We start from the raw sequence: 17,339 nt of genomic DNA on the forward strand, positions 1-17,339 counted from the left end.
CAGGACAAGGGGCAAGGGTTTTAAACTGAAAGAGGGTAGATTTAGATTGGACATAAGGAATAATTTTTTTCCAGTGAGGGTGGTGAGACACTGGAACAGGTTGCCCAGAGAAGTTGTGGATGCCCCATCATTGGAAGTGTTCAAGGTCAGGCTGGTCGGAGCTTTTAGCAACCTCATCTGGTGAAAGATGTCCCTGCCCAGGCCAGGGGGTTTGGACTAGATGACTTTTGAAGGTCCCTACCAACCCAAACCATGCTATGATTCTATTTAGTGACATGAATCCTAGCCTGTGTAATAGTAAAGCCATTCAATATATCTTCATCATAGCATCTTTTCTCACATATATGTCGTCTTTTATCTTTGGTACCCATAATACAGGACTGAGTCCTCAACCCTGATGTGTTCCCTCCCAATGGAGATGATAAAACCACCTGATAACAACAGCTCTGCAGTCAGAAGCTCTAGGACTGTAAGCTGTAAAATGCCTAAGTGACTTCTGGAGTTTCAAAATATTATCATTATTGGGCATGCCCTTTTAGTGCTGATTTTTATTCATGCTTGTGCGTCTTTTCAAACAGTGCTGAGAACTATACGTAGGCTAACTCAGGAATGTACATGAACTCTTGCAGAATTTCACCATGATGTGTATAAAGACTACAGGAATTTCCTTTTGAAAATGAATATAGACATCATTTGTATTCTGCAGGTTTATTGATACGTTGCTCAGTTCAGTATCCTCTCTTTGGCTTATGATTAAGGTTGACACACAGCACTATCTTTAGGTGAGAACTGAAACTCAGACCACTGCTTCCTTCCGCTACCTGGCTCACAGGAATATATATTGCTCAGAGAGGTGGTAGATGCCCCATCCCTGGAAACATTCAAGGTCAGGTTGGACGGGGCTCTGAGCAACCTGATCGAGTTGAAGATGTCCTTGCCCTTTGCAGGGGGGGGTTGGACTAAATGACCTTTAAAGGTCCCTTCCAACCCAAACTATTCTATGATTTCTGTGTCTATGCTAAGCAAGATTGCATAGATAAGTCTTTATTCCATCTGGTAAGAACTGTGTGCTCTAGCCAAAGAGAAGAGAGGAAGTAGAGCATGAAGTATGCAGCTCTAATATGTATCAGACAACTCTTTGCAGTCTAGAAGTCCATGAAAAAACACCGCATCTCAGGATTTTAAACCCTTTGTCTCTAAAATCAGTTCTTATTAACAAGGTCATTCATAGGGGGAGGGATTTGTTTTGAACAAAACTCAGGGAGTCAGCTTGACGTATTCTCTCCAACTTCAGCATTTCTCATGTTATATTCTTTCTTCCAGAATAATGAAGCAGAATTCCATGAATCTGCAGAGAAAGATCTTTATTGGCAGATACAACATTTCTTTCATTGCAGGACAATACACTTTCTAAATTTACACTGATATTAGCAACGAAGCAACCACTTGGTAACTGACTATGCAAATTGAATCATGATTTTCAAACTAGGGCCCTGCACAGTCTTAAATTTCCTCTCTCAGTGTCTCAGACGTTTATTCCCATTCTTAATAATGCTACAAAAACCTACTACGAGAATTCTTTATTGTCCCAGGTATTGTCCAACTGAGTGCAGTGACTTTGACCCCACTATTATTCCTTAAAAGGTCACCAGGTTCAGAGTAAGTGTGTCAGAGGGAAAGGAGGACAGTTCAGGGATCTCTGCGTCTATTAACAGTTCCATTTGCATTTTTCTTTTTTTACTTGGCTTGTCTGGTTCATGCTGCCACCATTTATGGTATAACAATACAAATTTTTTGCAACATGTAGCATGCATCTCTTTAATAATACATAATTGTGTTTCACTGGCATTACAGAAAAATGCTAGCATGAGACCAGTTTTTACAACATATCACCAGATGGGATTTTTATTCTCCACAGATTGTACCTGCCTGTGTACTGGAGAAGTCAGCTACTGTCTGCTTTTTCCTCAGTTCTCAAGCTATGGAAAGTTACCCCCAATTCAAACTTTTGTAGGGAAACACACCCCTTAAAGCTCAGATCCTTGCGATTTGTCCACGTATGCTGAAGGGCTTTGTTTTGTTTCTCTGCCACCTCTGAATAAGGTAGTGCAAGTACAAAAAACAGGCAGCAGTGAAGTCTGCTGTTTCACCCTGGGAATGCTCATAAAGTACCTGAGCTAGTACCTCTACCCTGCACTACAGTATGCAGTATAGACATATCCTAGAACTGTCAATAGCAGTCTTTTGTGCTAAGAACTAGTGCTAAGAACCTAAGTACTAAGGAAAATAGTTTTCATTCTGAGAGTAGTTGAGCACTGTAACAGAGGCCTAGAGATGTGCCGTCTCCATCTTCAGAGGTTTTCAAGAAGAGACTGAATAAAGCCATGAGCAAGCTGGTCTGACCTGACAGCCGACCCTGCTTTGAGCAGGAGGTTGGACTAGAGATATCCTGAGGTCCCTTCCAACCTGGATGATTCTGTCATCCTCAGGGACTCTGTACAAATACAGCAAGAGGTTTAAAAATTTTTATATGAAGGAAACAAAATGTTAGAATTCCAGTCAACCAAGTAGGGAGAATCCTCAGCCAGTTGTACAGTCAATGACCTTTCAATTTAACACAAATAATTTTTTCATGATGGGGTAGCTGAGGCTCAAGGAAATAGCTTTGGGTGTCAGTGCAACACTTACTCCTTATCATCTCTATATTTCTGATAAGAAGGCTGTCTGTAGTGTTGTTTTTCTGAGAAAAATCTGTTGAAAGTCCTGGGAGGGGAAAAAACAAAAAAGCTGAGCTTTTATCACAGGTCCTGCATCTACAGACATGTAGCAACACTAAGCTGTCAGGTCTTGGCAAAGAACCAGCCTAATGTGAGTGATCTGAATATTAGAAATGCTTTGCATTGTAGATATTGTGAGATATTCCTGAGGCTACAGAAGAGCTTATTCCTGAATCTAATCACTCTAGGGTCAGTTTTAGCAGTGTTTTATTTATGTGGGATGCATAACGTCCCCCAAATCTGACTTGCTTAATATGGCATTTATACTTCCAGTTCTTTACCATCTGCCACAATCTCAGGCAGCCAAACAGATTTTGATAGTTTTGCAGCTGCTTTTATAGTAGCATTAAGACTTCATAACACTTGTCCTTTTACTGCAGTGCTGTAAAAGAAGTGCAGATTCAGAATTACTGAAGTGGTGGGACAAGAGAGAGGAGAGGTCAATTAGTGCACAAAGATGGAAAGTCAGATACAAAAAAATAAAATTTCAGGTAGAACAGTTTTTGTGTAATAGCTTCTTGTATACATCAATGTAAGAAACCTTAAAATACATAAACACAGATATCATACTTCATAACTATGAACTGCTTTTTTTTTTAATAAAGTAAACTTGGTTCTGTCCCTGGAATCTGGAGAATCTCTTGGCGTGCTCCACTGCTTTCAGAAAAGATCTATCAGCAGTTCGTAGCTTGATGAAAGCACAATATAGTAAACTTCACCAGTAATTAACGTTAGCTTAGTGAAACATATACTAAAAGCCAAACACTTTCCCTCTTGATCTTTTTGTAGCTGCCCCCACATCACTTTCTTTATGAAAAAACAGCATATATAAATAAAATTAACTTTGTTATATATAAACCAATCTTTTCTAAGCTTGGGAACTGTTTAAATATGATAAGGTTGTTCACTTTTAAATATTCACTTTACAAGGTTGTTGACGAAGATTAATTCAGGTTTGGATCCAACCAGAATACCAAACAGTTGTATTTTCCGTATAAAATAACTAGCTTCAAAGCGACCTCAGTTTATCCCCCAATAAAAAATGCATCAAGAAGAACTGCAATAAGGCAGCACACAGCGGGTATCCTTTATAGCAGTCTAATGTAAACACAAAAAGAAGAGAATCCATGGGCATTAGCCAGTATGGTTATGTATAATGTGAGACCATTCTAACTTGACAGCATTTCATGCTGATGCTCCTCGTTCTCTAGCAGGCAGTGTGCAACACTGTGGAACAAGACCTCATGAAAGCCATTTCTAAGCACAGAGGGACAGAAGGTGCCTAGAAGTGGTGAGCATGGGTTTACCAAGGGCAATCATGCCTTACCAACCTGTGTGCCTTACCTTGATGACTGACTTTGTGGAGGAGAAGGGGGAAATGGATATCGTTTACCTTCTCACAAGGCTTTGACACAGTCTCTCATAGATTCCTGTAGCCAAGCTGGGAAGAAATGGACTAGATAGGTGGACTACCAGGTGGTTGAAAACTGTCTGGACTATCAGGTTCAAAGGGTTGTGGTGAACAGTTTGAAATCGGACAGCTGGTTATGAGTAGCATTCCTCAATGTTTAATATGGGGGCTAATAATAATTAGCATCTTCATCTTGAACGTGGACCATGGGATGAAAGGCATCCTCAGCAAGCTTGTGGATGCCACTATGGGGGCAGAGGTTGGTATGCTGAAGGGCAGAGCTGCCAGAAGAGAAGGCTAAGGAGAGATCTAATTGTAATCTACCTGAAGAGGGGTTATAAAGAAGAGCGATGCAGATTCTTCTCAGAGGTGCACAGTGGGAGGACAAGAGGCGACAGTCGAAAAGTTGCAGCAAGAGATATTCTGATTGAATATAAGGAGAAAGGCAACCAGATCTAACTTTGACGTTATTGATGCTTTGAGCAAAGAGTTGGACTAGAGACCTCCAAAGGTCCCTTCTGAACATTTGTATTTGATTCTATAATTAATTAAGCCCATATTGTTTTATTTGCATCCAGGGGTCCTTAGAGATTTAAAAGCGCAGCAGACAGAGAACAAAGTTCAACCATTTGCATAGCTAAACATATCATATAGTTTTAGGTGTACTTCTATATCACTATAAAAGGAGTACATTTAAATATTGTCTGACACGTCAAATATAGCAATTAGGCACATGTTACTCTATCACGTATGACTGAAACTGGACAGAACGTAACTTCTCGTAAATAATTAACTCCTGTTTACTGCTTCAAAATCCCTGATTTGCATGAGGACATGATGGGGCAACTTCTACCATGAGAGCAGGCATGCTGTGCTGCCACAAGGCCAGGGAGGATTCTGCATAGCTGACTATATAGAGAAAAATTGCAGTAGTACAAACACCACCCAATAGTCTGTGCTTGTTTTCCATGTTGCACTTCTCCTAATATTACAAAAAAGAATTGCCAAATTTGGGGCTGGAAAACTTAATTGTCAGTGTGTCCCCACTGTCTTGTTTTCTATGGTTCTTGTTTATTCCTCCATAATAGCTATTTCAGTTTTCTGTAGGGTGTCCGGTTAGTTGAAGAGCAGAGAGAATCTCTCATCTACAAAGGTGAATTATTCATCAAAGATATTTTAAGAAATCATTTTTAGAGCAATTTAGGCGTTCTTTTCTGGCACAGCTGAATCTAATGCTGTCTTTCCTTGTGTTAATTTATCTTTCTTTGGTGTTTGGAGAATTTTTCAGAGTTGATTTACCTCTAATCTTCAAATCTTCTAGTAGAAGAAAACCACCAAAATATAACATTTCAACTTGATGAAGTAACATAACCTGACATAAATGGAAATGACTGAAACTTATAAAAATAGGTTCATATTCCACAAAGATTAACCTTATGTCCAATTTTCAAGTGTCAGAAGGAGCAAACTGTTTATGACAACTCTGGCCTTTCTAGTGTAAGATGATCCTTCTGAAGGGTGGCTATTAGTTTTCTGTGTTTGTAGAGCACACATAATGTCAGGAGCCCAGTTTGGTCAGCTGCCAAGTACTTTTGTAAGATGTTACAGGAGTGCTCATGGTGATTGTCAAAAAAGAGAGGTTTGTATTTTGTCAAGAGTTGTTGTGAATGCAAAGGCAATTATTGAATTCTAGAGTGGAAAAAGAGTTTGTCATGTGATTTGGGAAAGCTTCCTCTTAAGAGAAGCAGTGACTCAGAAAACACTGCTCATAGCTTCTATAATATTGTTACCAAAGCTGTTCACGTACTGAAGGTAAATTATGTAATATAAAAATATATAGAATTTTCAGTGCTTATATTAAGTACATTTGTATGAAAAACTAAAAATAGATACAGCCCCAGCTAGAGCTGGAAACAAATTTATTAGTATTTCCACAGTGGACAGTATTTATTTTTAAGTCCTGGCTAAAAGAGACAGACTTCGAGTTCTCAGGTTATGCAGACCAAAGGCTTAAACAACTATGTTTTCTTATTAGTTTTGTTCTCATCCGTGTGTTACATATTGGCAAGTTCACTTGCTGCATCTTTTCTAAAATTAAGCCTTCACCCCTCAGTTTCTTCTTCACAATCAAGCCTACGCAACTCATTATTGCATTGCAACCTTAGACTGCAAATGCCTCAGGGTAGGAGGCATTTCTCTGAGTGTAGTACAGTTATCCTACAGAGCAGGGCACTGATCCAAGGCATGCGGGTGACAGCACGACAACAGTAATTAATTGCTTTCTGGTATTTCTTTGTTAAAGTTCTGCCATTGTTTTAAAAGAAAGCTGGTTTACATCTTTCAGCAGATTGCATTTTGGCCCCTTCACCAAACATGGCTCAAAGTGAAATTAACATAAATTGTGAAATATATAATTCTGCACTGTCCCATATTGCACCAAAAGAGAGGTAATTTTTAAAGCATGCTAGGAATGTGTAGTTTGGCACAACCATGTGAGGCATTCCCTTTCAGGCCTTTCTTCAGGCAGTGCAAGTTGCTCATAGGTCAAAAAGTTGATCATACACTGATAGAATCCATGTGTCTTTAATGACCAGAGTACATGTTTCTAGTAAAAGCTGGTTCAACAAAATATGTTGTATCTTTCCTGTCCTTCCTTGGCTATAGTTATAAGAAAGCAGCATTGTTTAATTAAGAAAGCACATTAGTGGAGTTCATAAATGAACCTATGAACAGATTCTCCTGCCAAGTCTATTATTTAATTTATATTTCCCTGGGTTTTCTCCCAGATTTAGCAAGATTTTTCACAGAAGCTTTCTTACAGTGATTTGCTGCCAGTATATTGCAGCACCAGCAGAGAGCTGACTGACCTGAACAAGATGCAATCACCTCTTCATAATGACATGCATGATTACCCCTGCAAATCATGTAATTATGATAAAGATTTCAAAGGAAAGAAGGTAATTTATTTACATACTGTCCAGAAACATTCAGTCTCTTGATGTGGAGCAAAACCTGAATCTCAATATGGAAGTCTTTAGAGTTACTGCAACAAGACCAATCCGAGTTAACCAGGAAGGAATCAAAGAGGCTATTAATAAAACAGTGCTGAGAAAAGTGCTACAGGATACTGTGCTGCAGCATATATTTACAATATGTTATAAAGGCTGCATTTATTTCAAAATTAACATATTTTAAAAGCAGCAAATTTCGTTTGGGAGAAAGCAGCCCTCAAATTGAGTTTCCAAGTGATCTGGACCTATGTAAATCTTGTGAAATACCAACAGCCAAGCCTTCTGTTTTTCAGCTCAGCCAAAAATCAAACCTTAAACATAAACAGCACAAAAGCTTTGGCACTAAGCAGAATCTGTAATTCAGCACTGAGCCAGCTATTGAATCCCCCGTACAATATTTTTGTACTCTGATTTATTTTTCCTAACACCTTGATATTCCATGGGGGCTTGAAACACCATTGATGCTTGGTGCCCTACAGACCTATGGCATAGTCTTTTCTCCAAAGAGCTTACAGAACAAACAGCCAAGCAACATGGGCTTGTTTTGTCTTTATTCTCTGAGTACAGATGGTGTTCAGTTCTGCTAAGTTAAAATAAATATCAGAACTTAAATATAACAGCTACGTCCCCCAGACAAGTGATTGCATAAATATGCAGAATTTGCAGCCTTGCTCTTCTATTAATTCTAACCACATCTCCCTTATTTCATCAGGCAATGTTTTGCCCTTATTATTGTTCACTACCAGTCTCATTTCAGACAGCAGAGCCAGCTCCAGACACATGCTAACTCTATGATAACAAAACATCCATGGCTACCTCTGTAGTCTGTGACTGAGCTCTGAAAAGCTGCGTTTACCCCTCTAGCTGCCAGCAAGGAAAAGGGAGGTGCGAGATGAAGATTCAGAGGTTGCTGGCGCATAAGCAACAGCTACTGAGTTCTACTTTCCTGTTCTGTTCAAGGCAGGAAGAGCATGCCCAGCTCTTCACAGCTTTCCCATGAGTTTTCTAGCCCGGGTCTTCTCCTTCACCTATTCATCCTGTTTCCCATGCCAGGAAGCACTTAGTCTCAGCCAGGCATCTATCCTCATTCCTTAGGGTGACAGTATTGAGATTGCCTGCAATGACAGTAACCCTGAACTATCTGTACCTGAAAAAGAGGGGATTTATAGGTATCCTCTGGTTTCAGTGCTTAACATTTGTTAATGTTGCTTTCACTCTGTAGCTATAGCTACATGGCATAACTTCCACTCAAAAGCATCATGGAAATACCCAATGAATCATTTTTTCCTTTTGTCATGTTGCAAGACATCTTCTGATTTTGCAGCAAGGTTTCTGTGAAAGAAAAGGGTCAGGAAGGAGGCTGAGGTCATCAGTTTTTTCAGTTACATGTAGTTTTCTCTACAGACTGTGTGACCCTTACCTTTGCCAATGGAGCTCAAAATGGTTCCTACAGAAGTCATCAGTACTTGTACTCCAGTGGTACCTGAAGCCATCAGGATCCAGACTCTGCTAAATGCAGTAGTCTTTGCCCTAGGGAACGTTCAGTCTCCACCTTTCTTCACCCTCCTTGCATATTCTGCCCCCAAGGCAGAATGGAAGCAGTTTAGGGTAGCTGTAATGATGACTGCTGTTACGTGAACACTTTCCACTGCAAACTGTGTCGATGCCTATACTGATTTCTCTTCAAACACAGTACTAATTTCATGGCATTCAGCCACCCTCAGTAATGGCTAAGTCTGAATTGCAAACTAGTCTTCACTCTTGCAATCATCTACCCATCCAGTTTTTCTTCCTTTAATTGACAAAGGGAGGTGGTGAAATTCCCATTCCTGGGCAGCCTAATCTAATTTCCGTGTTAGTTCTGCTTTGAGCAGGGAATTGGGCTAGAGACCTCCAGAGATCCCTTCCAACTTGAATTTTTCTCTGATTCTACATGTTATAAAAGTAGGTGTATTGGGTGTCCATGTCCAGGGGTGTTCTCAGTGAGAAGAGGCCAGGGGCTGCCCCTGCATCAGACAGAGCCAGCTCCAAAATGGACCCACCACAGGACACAGCTGAGCCCATCAGCAACAGTGGTGGCACCTCTGGGAAAACATAGTTAAGAAAGGACAAAAAAATCTGTGCAGCAGCTGAGAGGAGTCAGAAAAATGTAAGAGAAACAATGCTGTAGACACCAAGGTCAGTGAAGGAGGCAGAGGAGGTGCTCCAGGCTCTGGAGCAGAGATTCCCCTGCAGCCCGTGGAGCAGACCATGGTGATGCAGGCTGTCCCCCTGCAGCCCATGGAGGACCCCACACCAGAGCAGGTGGATGTGCCTGAAAGAAGCTACAGCCTGTGAAGAGCCCACACCAGAGCAGGGTCCTGGCAGGAGCTGTGGTCTGTGGAGAGGAGCCCACGCTGGAGCAGGTTTGCTGGCAGGACTTGCAGTCCATAGGGGACCCACATTGGAACAGTCTGTTTCTGAAGGACTGTACACCGTGAAAAGGACCCACGCTGGAGCAGCTCTTGAAGAACTACAGCCTGTGGAAAGGACCTACCTGGAGAAGTTTGTGAAGGACTGTATCCCGTGGGAGGGACCCCACGGTGGAGCAGGGGAAGAGCGTGAGGAGGAAGGAGCAGCAGAGACGAAGTGTTATGGACTGACCACAACCCCTATTCCCCACCACCCTACACTGAATGGGGAGGGGGAGGTAGAAGAGTTGGGAATGAAGTGAAGCTGAGCATGGGAAATAGGGGGGAATGAGGGAAAGATGCTTTTAGTTTTATCTTTGTTTCTCACCATCCTGCTCTATTTTTAATTGGCAATAAATTAAATTAGTTTTCCCCAAGTTGAGTCTTTTTTGCCCATGATGGTAATTGGTAAGCAATCTCCCTGTCTTTATCTTGACCTGTGAGCTTTTCTGTCTTATCCCCCCCCCCCCCCCCCCCGAGTCCTGTTGAGGAGGGGGAGTGAGAGAGCGGCTGGGTGGGGTCTGGCAGCCAGCCAAGGTCAAACCCACTGCAGCAGGTACTGAACTTTGCAAGCAATTGCAGCCATGCCCTGATCACTTTAAGCACATGAACAACACTACAGAATTCATAGTGGGATTTATTCAAGTGCATAAAGGCATCAGGATTCGCCCTTTAATGATTATACTAGATCTCTACCACTACCAAATCCCTTGAGCCTGTGCACAGCAGAGTTCAAAAAGTGTGGCACTCTGCCACTTACAGTATAAAATGCTAACACATAAAAATATGTGTTATATATGTGTTTCATATGCTACAACTGTAAACCTATACCTCTTCATGAAACCATTGAAATGATGCTAACATTTCAATGCCAGGATTTTTTGTATACAGTGTTGAGGAAAACATGAGTGAAAAAATCTTGCAGCAAGGCTTTTCTATTTACAGTTAGACAGGCTACTTAAATTATTTAATATCACTCAAACCATTTAATAATTTCCTATTTAATTAGGAAATAAACTTTCAATTACCAATTTAAGTTCTTTGCTTTCATTGCTGGTCTTTTGGGTGAATAAATACAAGTATGATACCTAAATGTAACACGGACTATTTCTCAGCAGGGTTAAGAAAAACAAGAAAACCCAGTAGTAAGGCAATACTAAATGATGGCAAACCCGACTTACTTACTCCAAACTGAACAACTGATTGGTTTCACACACAAAGGTGTGTCATTGTTATCTACCTATTGTAAAGTCATTGTTATCTACCTTCCTCCACTGCAGCTGTTTTCTTTGTGAGTTCTAATCCTCTGCTTTCACTAGTGTCCACTTTTTTCCAGAAGGAGGAAAAAAAATGCTTCTGGTAGCACTGAGGATGGAAGAAATAAGGAAAGTACAAGCTTGGGAAAAGGCTGCACACATTTACTAGTGAGTACTATGTAGAGTTTAGCCTGCATGTGTTGATAAAACCTGCTTTGAATGTTTCAAAACTGGCCACTTGCAGATCAAACAAAAGCAAAGCTCCAAAAACTTAGCAGCTGCAGAACAGAGTTACAGGCCCGGATAGCAGCTAAGGAATTAGCAATGCCAAATGAAGTATGTCACATTAGATTTGCAACATCAAATCTAGCCACTCCTGCTTGCAACATATACCAGCACTAGCTGTACGTAAAGCATAGGAAAAAACAGGAGGTGAGTTGGTAAAAAAAGCTTGGATGGAAACATTACTTTTCCTGGGGAAGAGATGGGAAATGCTATATTATTATTGATATATTTAATATTACAGATATGACACTGTTTGTGGCATACTGTAGACATGCAAGGTCTTACTGGAAGGAACCGGTCTTTGTAAGTGTGTGCAAACATCCTGGATGCAGACCATGAAACTAAACAAAGGTGGAAAGGTCTGCTTTTGACTAGGAGTGGTGTGGGCAAACATGGTATGAGAAATTAATTGTAGCTCTGTATCCAGAAGTTCCCTGTCTCCCAAGACTACCCACAAGTAACCAACTCTGCAAAAGCTGGTGACAGTTAAGGATGTTCCACAAGCATTTGAATTTCTGAGCATCACTGCCACTGATTTAATATGTTAGCAGACCAGAGCAAGCCTTTTCCCTCCAGCCTGTCATGCTTCAGGCTTATAGATACTGCTTATACACAGCAGTATATAAAGGTGATCAGTTGGTTTTGAAAGTGTACCTCTTGCTTGTAACAACTGTGGAGCAACTTAGACCAGGATTCAAACTGACAGTGGGATGAAGACATCACTGAGAACAGAAGGAGCTTAGAGTGGATTTCAGCTTAGGTACTTCAGTTGGTACCTAAAGACTGATGTGATAAACCTCAGCTTAACTGTTCTAATAAGAGTACAGAGACACAAGAATAACTTATAAATACATATAGGAAGTTGCAAATTTCTCAAGAAGCATTTGCACATCTGCACAACTGAGGGGAAAAAAATTGCACACTTGATGTCATCTGTGCATTCAGTGCTTAGACTCTCATTGGAATGATTAAGAAGATGCTAAATTATATATGGGGTTTTTTCACCTGTTTTTGACTGCTAACAAGTTACTAAGACTAGCAAATGACTCTGCCTGAAAGATTAGTCCAAAGTTTATAGTTCAGATGAACAAAAAGTAAGCAGCTGGATTTCCCTTCCCTGCCAACCCATTCGTGTTGAATAGTACTGGCAGCGTTTTCCATATGATGTATAGTAATGCTGTTATTTGGTTCCTCTGGTTTATAAATAAAATACTTGTATCTGCACCTCTCTTCTCCATGACTCACCTCTGTAAGACCACATGGGAAAAATCAGTGCACTGCTTTCTTCTCTGTCAGGCAGTGTTGGCTGCCATCATGCCTTGACATTCAGGACCTGAGCTGTCTGCTTCTTTGTTTCACCTTCTGTGCAGAAAAAACAGGTACAATAGCTCCACAGGATTTATTTTTAACCAGCTTATTTACCTTGCTCCATCTGTTCAAGCGAAACAAACAGTGTGAACAGGGCAGGTAAGAGGCTGGGCTACGTGTATGGAGGTGGTTACCTCTGTTCTATTTTATGCAACTCCTGAGCCTCAAATTTAATAAACAAGGACTTCTTTCAAGCTCTGTGCAAGGATTAACTCATAAACATACCTGTGAAGGAACAGGTAGGAAGCAACCATTTCACAAATAAGACAACTCAAAACATGTCAGTTCTGGGGGGAAAAAAGCGTATTCTTAACTTGGGCTGGACAATTTGAGCTAAAACTGCTATAAGTATGGCAGATGAGGTTTTTAACATGAGTTAGTAGTAAATGAATACTTAAAAGGGAAACTTGAGGATAAAACCAATCCCCTTCCCTCTATTAAAACCCCAGCTGACTTATCTTTAGCTTAGCACAAATGAAGAGCATACTTTCTTCTTTCATTCTTTCTTTGGAATATAAGCACATCCTAAATGGAGGCAAGGAATTTCAGAAGTAGCTACTGATTTTGACTATGTTTTTACATGTTGAGTTTGAAGTAGGTTAAGAGAAATTTTCAGAAATGCTGTCTCTCTGTGGTTGTATTCAATATAAACTGGAGGAGTACAGCCATCACAGCTTCTTGGCAGCCAAAGACATCTCTGAGGAAGTTTGGGGGAAAATGACTTACCCTTTCTCTGGAAAACAGAAGTCAGATAAAACACTGGTGAACTGTGGACTTCCCTTGCCTAGTACTGCTGATAACAGAGGAGAAAAAGCTGTAATTATTTGTTCCTTGCCAGCGTGTGTACAGACTGAAATACAAAGTCCTCTCTTCTCCGAAGGGCCTACTTGGAGTGAACTGTTTCCTACAACTGAGGTAGGGGTTTCCCCCACCACAAAGTACTCCTTTTATCTTCCTTTTTATGTGCAGTATCTTCCAGCTGAGAAAACCCCAGCTCCTTTTGTCTACCAGCACTTAACTCTTGGTAGGCCTAGTTCCAGATTCTCTGGAAAAACTGTCTATTTGATTTTCACTGAGACTCAACAATCCTGTTTTAGGTTTCACATAGGTTTAAAAAATTTGGAATTGATAAAATACCCCAACGCCTGTGTCCACAGCCACAGAGTGAGCTCATGTCTGAGCTAGCCTGAAACTAGACCTTAGGACTTGTTAAATTAGTTCCCTATGATGTGTACACAGATCATCTAACCCACCACCTTCTTCAAGAACAAGGAAATATTTCCCATGTCATAAACTTCCTTTTTGGTACAGGGCAATCAGACTTATAATTGTCTGAAAGAGGAAGAATGCTGTTCTTCTACAGGGCTCCAGCTCTGAAGGTCGTGAGGAGAAGGCAGGAGTTATTTCAATTGGTAATGACAAAATATTCATTCAAATACATTCAGCATGTCAAGTGGCATTTTAAAAATCCTTTGAGGGCAATATGGACACAGCTGCAGGGGACTGCTTTTGTCTAGGCAGGGATAGGGCACAGAGGGGTCACATTTGCTCAGGCCTGAATCATCTTGCACAAATCACACTAGAAAGATCTTTCTCAAGGCTTCTTGAAAAAGATCAGATTTGACAACCTCAAATTCAACTCAAAACTAGAACAGAGAAAATCTCATAAGTTTAAAAAATAATAATAAACAAATCTTTGCAGTAATTCAAAAGGATGCAAAACCAGAGGATCTGTTTTTCAGGAAATATATTTTAGCTGCTGTTGCATGTCACAAAGAACTGTAACTTCATAAAAAGTCTTTTTCACAGTGGTTCTCCTGGTTGTCTTCACTGCAGATAGCAGACCAAGAGTATTCAAGGTCAGTGGGCTGTGTCAGGAATTTACTCTGAGAAGCTTTGTGAGATTAAAAGTTGGAGTCCTTTAAAAGTTATTTTCTGTTCCAAATAATAGTTTCAAAATGAAATTTTATGTGGCACTGAGACATGCTTAAGAGAAATGTTGCATTTAGATATGACGCTTCCTTCGTTATAGTTACCTCACTTGTGCCAAGATAGGCTAACTGCTTTGACAGTAATGTGCTGGCTGTAAGTCTTGCTGTGTATTTGAGTTCTTTTATGCCAACACACAGGTAAGTAATTCTCTCACCCCCAGTGAAATGTCCTTTACTTCCTGAAATCAACACACATGCTAGTACTGAAGTCAGAGCAGCCACAACCAGTATTTTAGCCACTGCAAATGAAAATAAAACCCAATCTGATATGGCAGTCTGCAACTGCTAAAAAATCCCTTTGGCAATTTTCATCTTAATGACCTTCTTTGCTCATATCAGAAGGTTATGGCCTAGTGGCTTCCAATTTTTTTGCTCATCGCCTGTCTAAAATCATGCTGCCTTTCTTTAAAATGAGTCTAAGACTTTTCCCTGGAATGATTAATTTAACAATACTCTACTCTTCAATGGTATTTAAACACACTTAGACATGCTCATGAATTAACCTTCATAACCTCCATTACGAATTCATGGGTATCATACTCACTACACAAATTAGTTACTGTTAGATGTTCAAACAATCAATTTCATGCTTTCTCTCGTGCTTTGGGCTTACAAAAATATTTACAGAGCTCTCCCATTAGCTCTTCTCAAATCCATCATTAAAATTTTTTGCCACAATACAGAAGCCTTGGCAACAGCTTATACTCTGTGCTGGCTGCCTATCACACCAATCAGTATTGCTTCACTGTTGCTTTAAATTCCCCTCTGTGACTGTATCCATCTGTTGTTTCTTGTCTTACACCTCAAAAGCAATTTGGGGCAGGATTACCTTTTCATTTCAGATTTTTATTGCTTCAGTCACAATGGGATCGTTTTCTGTGACTGAAATTCCAACATGCAACATACACAGTAGTGAACAAATGGGGAGACAGATAGGAAAAGGCAAAATGACTTACCTAAAATATCCTGTGATGGCTACGAGTCAGGGCGCTACCCATCTTTCTGTGTTCGCATCCTTTTTCTCACAGTTGTCATCCTTCTCGTTACAGAGGAGGTCCAAGCATTCTAGCAAGGATGAAAAATCAAATTTAAAAACGAAGGAGGATTACAATGGGTAATTCTAGGAAAAGGGAAGAGTTATTCATCCAGTTTTCCAAGAGCTTCATAACTCTAGCAAAGCTCATCTAAAACATGTCATGGGTGCTTTTAACCACTAGGAGCCGTATTCAGACCATCTCCCGCCTATAATGGACCTGGCAAATTTTAGCATTTAGGTCAAGGGAATAGTTAAGATCTGTCATCCAGGGCTGCCAGATGCTGTAATCACCTACATCTCATCCATCCTTGTGTTTGGGATTGCCAAGCTCCCAAGATGCCCAGGAATGCTCGACATGTCCGAGCCTGAGCTGAGACATAAGCTCTGTTATAACACCACCTCATAAAGAGGTACCTAGCTCCAGTCTAGATTTCCTCGCTGTCCCAGTGCAATCCCATCACACCCAGCACAGACAGCCAATATTGACAGAGCTGGAGGGAGGGGAAGTGGTGCTACTGAATCTTACAGGAAAACTTTCTGCAAAATTTGCAAAGAGAGGGTTGTAGGCCTTTCTGATTCTGGAGAGGTCTGTAGCTATAATTCCTGCTTCTTGGGAAGTCACTTCAGCTGAAGGGCCCATTCTCATTAATTGACCCCTCCTGATTTAACAAAGCTCTGGACTCCACAAAGGTCTGGAAAGGGGACAAACAGGGCTTGGCTAGGATTGTTAATTGCTATGGGTTAATATACTTCTTTGCCTTCAGTTTGCCTGAAAACCTGATGACATTGGGCGTTTGATTGTTTTAAATATTCGTTCTTGCAAAACTTGAAATGTCTCTTTTGGGGGATTTTGCACTCCTGTGATATTCACCATTTCAAAGCTCAGATACCACAAATGCCTTTAGAAAAGTATGCTAGGTCGGCTGCAGAAAGATGGGAATCTCTCTATCCACTGCCTGTTTCACCAAACAGGCTTCAAAATATGAGGAGCTTAATGTAAAAAATCCAGATCTTTACCACTTTTCTCTATCAAATTCTGTCCAGTTTAACCAGTTCGCACACACACAATTTTGCAGGACAAATTCACAAGCTTGTACAGAATTCAAAAGCTCAGAAAATTATTTAGAAAGCAAACCTTTTGTTCACTTTTTCATTATCCAAGGAAGTAAATAATAAACAAATCTGCATTTAAAAATGCATATGCAATTTTTTAGATAGTGATTTTAGATGGCCATGATTTATTATAGCAACTTCCCCAGCCTCACTACATTGGCCACCTCCCTGGAACCTGAAACACATCATCTCATATTTCCCAGCCTTCTACAGATGTGAGTGAGGAGGATTAATTAGTTGGCACTTTGAGAGGTATTTAACTTCTGTGTGATACAACAGGATTGCAGTGCTGTGCGGTTCTCATATAAAGAACAAGCACTTAATAAACACCTAAATAATCTACAGATGAAATTTGGTCGCATGAGGTTTAGAGTTCAACGGGTATCAGCCAAACACTGCCAGTGCATTACAGTTTGGACATAGGTTTGAATCTTGCTTGGCAAAAAAGTTGAAAGTCAACTGGCTCAGCTGTCAACTGTATCCATTTATACCTGATCATTCAGGCTAAAGACTCATAGTTGGCTGGATATGTTGCTAGCTGCGTCTCTCTTGTGTGCTAGTCGCTACTGAAATGGCCATCCCTTAACCCTGCTGCCTTTGGCATACCACAAGCCTTCATGTATTTTACTGAAATGTAACAG

This window comes from Ciconia boyciana, chromosome 2 (assembly GCF_034638445.1).
Source record: "Ciconia boyciana chromosome 2, ASM3463844v1, whole genome shotgun sequence".
In the NCBI taxonomy this organism is placed as follows: Eukaryota; Metazoa; Chordata; class Aves; order Ciconiiformes; family Ciconiidae; genus Ciconia; species Ciconia boyciana.